The sequence below is a fragment of the Trichechus manatus genome, unplaced genomic scaffold (genome assembly GCF_000243295.1).
Source record: "Trichechus manatus latirostris isolate Lorelei unplaced genomic scaffold, TriManLat1.0 scaffold00162, whole genome shotgun sequence".
Lineage (NCBI taxonomy): Eukaryota > Metazoa > Chordata > Mammalia > Sirenia > Trichechidae > Trichechus > Trichechus manatus.
The window spans coordinates 3,503,801-3,511,227 of record NW_004444098.1 but is presented as its reverse complement, the minus strand read 5'-3'; the positions used below and the strand labels follow the sequence as shown (position 1 = coordinate 3,511,227).

The window sequence follows — 7,427 nt, the reverse complement described above, 5'->3', positions numbered from 1 at the left end:
AGGGCGCTGGCCTACGGACCGCGGGTCGGCCGGCCGGTTCGGCGCGCTCCCAGCACGCCGAACCCTGGAGCGGCGCTCTGTCCGCACCTGCAGAGCCTCCCGACGCCGCTTCCCAGGCCTGCCCCCACTGGTCCTGATTCAGGGCCGGGGACCCGCGCCGGTGTGGAAATCACTGGGGTAATGGGAGAGTGTGCTTGAGCAAAGGTTTTCGAGTGTGAGAACTCCAGGGCGCGCATGCCGGCTTCCTCTGTGCTGCCCTGGTTTGTCTGCCTCAAAGATGGTGGGCTTGTAGCTTTGTAGGTCTGGGGCTCTACTGTGTTCAGTAGGAACCTTGGCAGCTCGGCTGCTAACCGAAAGGTTGGCAGGTCCAACCCACCCAGTGGTGCTGTGGAAGAAAGGCCTGGCATGGCGATCTGCTTCTGTAAAGATTACCGGCAAGAAAACCATATGGGGCAGTTCTACTCTACCACATGAGGTTGCTGGGAGTCGAATCGACTCAACAGCACCTAGCAACAACGCTGTGTTCAGTGGCAGGGACATGGTTTGAGTGTCATTTGTACTCATTTCTCAAGGTCGCGAGAAGTGGTCGCCTCTCCTCTGTAGTGTCAGGCAGTGGCCATGTGCAGAAGCTGGGCCCTTGCCACCTGCCTGAGTCTGCACAGTTCTTTGACCAATTTCAAGTCAGTCTCATTTTTTTCCTCTCCCTGTAGACAATTACTGATAAATTTTATATCTTTGGCAAACATCCAGTTCAATGAACATTTCCAGCAAATGGTGCTGGAACAGTTGGACATCCATATGCCAAAAACAAGAACCTCCACCCCATCCTTCCTACCATTGACCAGAATTATCTTGAAATGGATCATAGACCTAAATGTAAAATCTAAAACTGTAAAACTTCTAGAGGAAGACATAGGAGAAAATCTTTGTGACCTTGAGTTAGACAAAAATTTCTTCAATACCGAGAAGTTATATTAATAATGTTTGATGGAGATGGTCTTAGCGTCAGCTTTTTAGGCTGTGTGAATCCCTGTGACTGCTTCGAGGTGGTAAGTTACAGTTAGAAGAGTCTGATGATAAGTGAAGACACGTGAGTGAGCGGTAGGTGGTATTACTGTGGTGAGTACATTCAGCTTGGTAGCATTTAATCCAGACGTCTTGGAGGATGGCCAAGGGCTCTGGAGAAAGATAGAGCTGGGCGTGAATGTGGCAATATTTTGCCAATGCCTGTCAAGTTTCAGTAGCTCAAAGAACAAGAGAAAACAGACAACCAGACCAGTGGCCGTGGAGTAGAACTGCACTCCAGAGGGTTTTCATGGCTGTGACCTTTCAGAAGCAAATCGCCAGGCCTTTCTTCTGAGGCACCTCTGGGTGGGCTCAAACTGCCAGTTTTTCGGTTATTAGCTGAATGCTTAAGCGCTTGCACCACCCAGGGGCTTCAAGAACAGGAGAAGGGGGTGTAATAGCTTTTATCTAGGAGGTAGCCTTGGTGGCGCAGTGGTTAAGAGCTCGGCTGCTAACCAAGAGCTTGGCAGTTCAGATCCACCAGCCTCTCCTTGGACACCCTATGGGACAGTTCTACTCTGTCCTGTAGAGTCGCTATGAGTCAGAATCGACTCTATGGCAATGGGTTTGGTTTGGTGTTTTGTTTTTTTGTAGTAAGTTAAAGGAGAAATTTCTGGATGAAGTAGGTTTTGAAAGCAAATATGTTGCCCTTCCATGTTATCTCATTGTAGCACAATCCTTTGCTAAAGGGCATGGTTAATCTGGATCAGAAGTTCATTGCTAAGTCAATGTTGGATTTCTGCTAAAAGTACTGTCTGCACTGTTAGGTGAAATTCACTCAGACATTGAAGTGTGAATGTTTAGATGTTTAAGTATGAAGCAGACTCAAGTTTATTTGGTTTTGAGTATATTATAACTAAGACTTGCTAATTAGAAAACACGAGGTCTTAAAAACCACTTGGTCTGAAGTCTGGCAATTGCTTATACAGCTACGTTTTGTGTTTTTAATACGTAGACTGTAAAAGATTAACTTCTTGACTTTTCTCTTTCACTGAACTGTGCAGGTACGGGGGTTGATTATACAGTGTTTGCTGTACCAGGTACTGTGCTGGTGGTCTGGTTTTTACTGTGTGATCCTAGAGAAGAGAAACAGAGGGGCAAAAGGAAGAGAAAATTGACTGAGTTCATGTAAGGGGCTTCTCCCCACATCTCTCCCTGAGCCGGGACCAGAAATCTGCTTTCCTGTCCCTCAGTGGCACAAATGGTTAAGCGTTCGACTGACTGAAAGGTTGGCATTCTAACCCTCCCAGAGGCACCTCAGAAGAAAGGCCTAGTGATCTGCTTCCAGAAGATCACAGCTTTGAAAACCTTGTGGAGTGCAGTTCTACTCTGATACACCTGGGGTAATCGTGAGTCGGAATGGACTCCATGGCAACTGGTTTGTTTTTCTTTCTTTTGATTGTGGCTCTTCCACGCTATTAAAATGCTACCTTATCAGACAGAGATTCCTGATGTTACTTTTTCACCCCTAAATCATATCAGATATTCAGGGAGATGCCCAGCTTCACTCAAGACCATCAAAATCCTATGCTCACTTCCTAGGACAGCATGGACGGTGGCGTCTGAAAGTCTCCATTATAACATTTTACCACGGTCAGTTAATCTGCTGGCAGGGTCATTAAGATCTTCAAGACCCAAGCTTCTGGTTATCTACTGCTCTGTAACAAATTACCGCAGAATGTAACAGCTTAAAACAATAGTCATTTATTTTGCTCGATAGCGCTTAACAGCTACAAGGATGGAAGGCTCATTTCTGCTCCATGTGGTGGCAGCTGGGACAGCTAACTGGGGCTGGAGGCTCCACAGCCAACATGGCTCACTTGTGTTGGTACTATGTTGCTTGGGAGCTTGGTTAAGAACCTCAGTTCCCCTTGCTGTGGTCCTATCCTTGGGGCTACTTGAGCTTCCTCATAGCATGGAAGCTGAGTTCTAAGAGCAAGTGTTCCAAAAGACAGGAAGAAAGAGCTGCTAGTCGTAAGGCCTGGGCCCAGAAGTGGGCACATTATTGCTTCTGTCACATTCTATTGGTCAGTCAGTCACAGAGTTCTCCCAGATTCAAGGGGAGTAGACATAGGCCCCACTTCTTTTTTTTTTTTTTTTTTTAAGTAAAAAGTTTTATTTGGCTTATATTCAAAAGGACAAAAGTGGGAAGCAGACAAGCATGCTGCCAGAGCTAGAATGTCTGCCCGAATTCAAGGAAATACCACAGAACAGACAAAAGTAGGAAAACGGACAAGCATGCTTAGGCCCCACTTCTTGATGGGGAAAAGTGTTAAAAAGAGTTTGTGGCCATCTTTTAACGACCACACCCGTTCATTGTTGACTTGCTTAAACTCTGAAACGTTGTTATTTGGGGATCAGTAAACGTCTTCTACGTGGACAGCTGATGAATGCTACCTTCTATCCACAGTTTTTAAAAGACCAAGAATAAAGATCAGATGTGATCGTCTTCATGACTAGAAGCAGGAATAGTTTTGGAAAAAATATTGCCACAGTGATGGTATTCTCTGTCCTCCCCGACTGCTAGTCTTATGGGGGCTGAGGTTCCTGAGGAAAAATAGACCACAGAGTATAATTTCTTTTTGGATAAACAGTCATAAACTAGACCAGGGGTCAGCACACCTTTTCCGTAAAAGGCCAGATAGTAAATACGTGAGGCTTGGCAGACCGTGTGTCCCCTGTTGCTGCTCTTCTTCTTCGTTCCCTTCTCCTTTAAAAGTGTAAAAACCATTTGTATTATTTTTCTATTGCTGCCATAACAAATTACCTCAAACTTGGTGGTTTAAGACAACACACATTTGTTGTCTTACAGTTCTGTAGGTTAGAAGTCCAACATGGGTCGGCAGGGCTGTATTTCCTTGCCTTTTCCAGCTTCTGGAAGCCGCCCGCATTCCTTGACTCATGGCCCCTTCCTCCCTTTTCAAAGCCTGCATCCCTCTTCACTTCTAAGGACCCTTGTGATGGCATTGGGCCTACCCGGAAAATCTACAATCATGTCTCTATTTTAAGATCAGCTGATTAGCAGCCTTAATTCCCTTTTGCCATGTAAACAAACATTGACAGCTTCTGGGGATTGGGATGTGGACCTATTTTAAAAAACTCAAACCAAACCCTTTGCCATCTAGTCAATTCCAACTCATAGCGACCCTGTAGGACAGAGTAGAACTGCCCCAAAGGGTTTCCAAGGCTGTAATCTTTATGGGAGCAGACTGCCACATCTTTCTCCAGTGGAGTGGCTGGTGGGTTCAAACTGCCGACCTTTCGGTTAGCAGCCGAGCGCTTAAACACTGTGCCACCAGGGCTCCTTGTGGACCTGTTTCCAAAAAAACCAAACCTGTTGCCGTCGAGTTGATTCCGACTCACAGCGGCCCTATAGGACAGAGTAGAGCTGCCCCATAGGGTTTCCAAGGAGCAGCTGGTGGATTCGAACTACTGACCTCTTGGTTAGCAGCCAAGCCCTTAACCACTGTGCCACCAGGGCTCCGTGGACCTATTTAGGGGGTCATTATTCTGCCTGCCACACGTGTTAACTCATGGGCCGAACAGAAACAGGCTGTGGGCAGGAGTTTTTGGATCCCTGAGCTGTAAAATACTGTGGTTTTCAAATCCACTTCATCCTACAGTTGATGCGATATTCACAAAGGAATTATATTTCACTCCTTAGAGCTTGACGTTGGTGTCATACCGTTTCCATCCGAAGCAGAGAGCAGGAACATGCAAGAACGTGGCCGAACGCTATACGTACTCATTTTCAGAATGCGTCAACTTGAAAAACTTCCTTTTCCCTTCTAAGCATTCTCCTTCAAGTTGGATATGTTGTTAAGTGCCATTGAGTCGATCTTTGACTCATAAGCTTACTTAGTTCAGGTAGATGACCACATGTCCCTAACGTAGATTTGTTTTTAATTTGTCTTTGGCTATAATTGACTCTTTTAATGAAACAATTGTATGGGATATAATTGGCCTCTGGTGCTGGGAGAAGGAAGAAGGATAATTATTCATGAGCCTTCTTTCATTTATAGTCAGTTCTGCTATAACAGGACATATGTGTTTCTAAAAATCACCACGCTGCAAGACTGTGCAAAAAAAAAAGGGGGGGGGAGCTTATGGGAAAAATACCCATTGAGTCGATTCCGACTCACAGCAAAAAAAAGAAGCCCTCAATGTGGTACAGTGGTTAAGCGCTCAGCTGCTAACTGAAAGGTCGGCAGTTGGAACCCACCAGCCGCTCCGAGGGAGAAAGCCGTGGCAGTCTCCTTCTGTAAAGATTATAGCCTTGGAAACCCTATAGGGCAGTTCTGCTCTGTCCTATAGAGTCTCTATGACTTGGAATTTACTTGACGGTGATGGGTTTTTATGGGAAAAATGGGGTTAGGGGCATAACATTCCCAAACTTCCTCAGTGATATTAAAAAAAAAAAGATGAGACCATAATAAAAGTGGTAAAAGTTTTAGATATGGCACTTGTCCTTGAAGAAGACCTGCAGCTGGCTTGGGGAGTGGGCCTTGGGAGGGCCGCAGCTTGGGAGTTACTGTGAGATCACAGAAGGAGGGTTGTCTAAATCAGATGGAACATCGTAATGCCAGATGTGCATGGGTATGGCTCGTCCTTGTGGGAGGCGGGTGTGTGTGTGCGGACGCGCGAGCGCTTGGTGGCTTGGTGTATCTATTCTGCGTTCTCGGTGAGAGAGGTCACGTATAAGCCAATGCAAAATTCATGTTATGCTCAAAGTGTTCCTAATGTATCAATTATTTGGAACAGATTTGCCTTTTCAAAACAAGTGATAGAGCAGAGCTGACCTTGTCTCCGGGAAGCTGATTATCCTGAGAACCTGCCCTCCCAGCTCCCTGAGGAGAGGTGATGTTCTTCAGCCCTGAGTAAAAGCCTCCAACCCACCAGGATCACTGGGAGCTCCTGACTTTCCAGGGTTCCTGTCCCCCTGCAACATCCTTGCCCTTCCTGCGTCCCCTCCCTCCTCCCAAGCCAAGGTGCTTGTTTGTTCAGGGCTACCATCCTGCATGGGTGCCCTCTTGTCCAGACCTCAAGGTGATTCCTGTGCCCTGCTCCCCACACCTTGGGGTATTGCTCTGCTCCTTGGGCAGCCACTCTGGGCTTCACATGGGTGTGTGGGGTATGGTTTTGGTGAGGTATTGCTTACCCTTGGGGTGTATATATCCCCATTGCCAAATTCTCAAACGATTCAGTTAGAAAATAGCAGCTAAAATGTTTGAGCGAATGTATATCTTGGAACATTGGAAGAGGAATGGAAGCTTCTGCAATGTATCTGTTGGCATTTCCATCAGAGCCATATTATTGAGCAGCATGTACTGTTTGACAATTATGTTAGATTCTCGTGAGGCCCTGAGCATTAAAAATCAACCTAGGTGAATTGCAGATTTGAAAACCACTGGTTTTGGGGAGCAATTGCTTCTGTCTGCTTGCTGTTACTGACCCATATCATAGGCAAGAAAACTTACTGATTCTCAGCCCACGTCGCTGTGATGTGGTATAGCTGGATAATTTGGTTTTGTAGTACCCCCTCAAAACCTGTGTTCATGTGCCTGGATGACTTGTTATGTTTTGACTCATAAATGCATGGTTTGATATGCAGCATTAAATATGTTATAAAATCACTCCTACCAACGCTTTTAAAAAAAGATAGTGTTTTAAAAATTATTTTATAAAGGTTTTCAAAAATACAAAATTTAAAAAGGATAGTATAAGGAACTCCTGTGTACCTGTCCTCAGCAATGACAATGATCAACTCATTGGGCAGTCATGTTTCATCTACAGCTCCCCAACCACTCCTGCACTCAACTACTTAGTGTCCCCTACTATTAAATGTGGAGCCCTGGTAGCACAGTGGTTAAGAGCTCAGGCTGCTAACCAAAAGGTTGGCAAGTTTGAATCCATCAGCTGCTCCTTGGAAACCCTGTGGGGCAGTTCTCCTCTGTCCTGTAGGGTCACTATGAGTCGGAATCAACTCGACAGCAATGAGAAGTAGTAGTAGTACTATTAAATGTGAACAGACAATATCTGAGGAAAGACCCTCTGCAAAAGATGAAAATCAAAGGGGGGGCAAAAAAGCAACTTCCCACGGGAAACAGAGACTATAAGGAAACATCCCTCCCCCTTCTCAAAAGTTGATATTTTCAGAGAAATAAGAGATCTTGCAGCCATAATAAACAAAAAGCTGATTTTTTAAAAAGAAAACAAAATAAGTACTCATCAGAAGTAGCGTCTGGGGTCTTAAAAGCCTGTGAGCAGCCATCTGAGATATTCCACTGGTCTCACCCCTTTGGGAGCAAGGGAGAATGAAGAAAACTAAAGATACAAGGAAAAGGTTAGTCCAAAGGACTAAT

General features: G+C 45.5%; 1 protein-coding gene across 2 annotated transcripts in view; it reads left to right on the top strand.

Moving 5' to 3' along the window:
- Positions 1–7,427, top strand: part of PRPS2 (phosphoribosyl pyrophosphate synthetase 2) — a 32,118-nt gene that overhangs the window by 417 nt on the left and 24,274 nt on the right. The gene's annotated exons all lie outside the window — the stretch shown is intronic.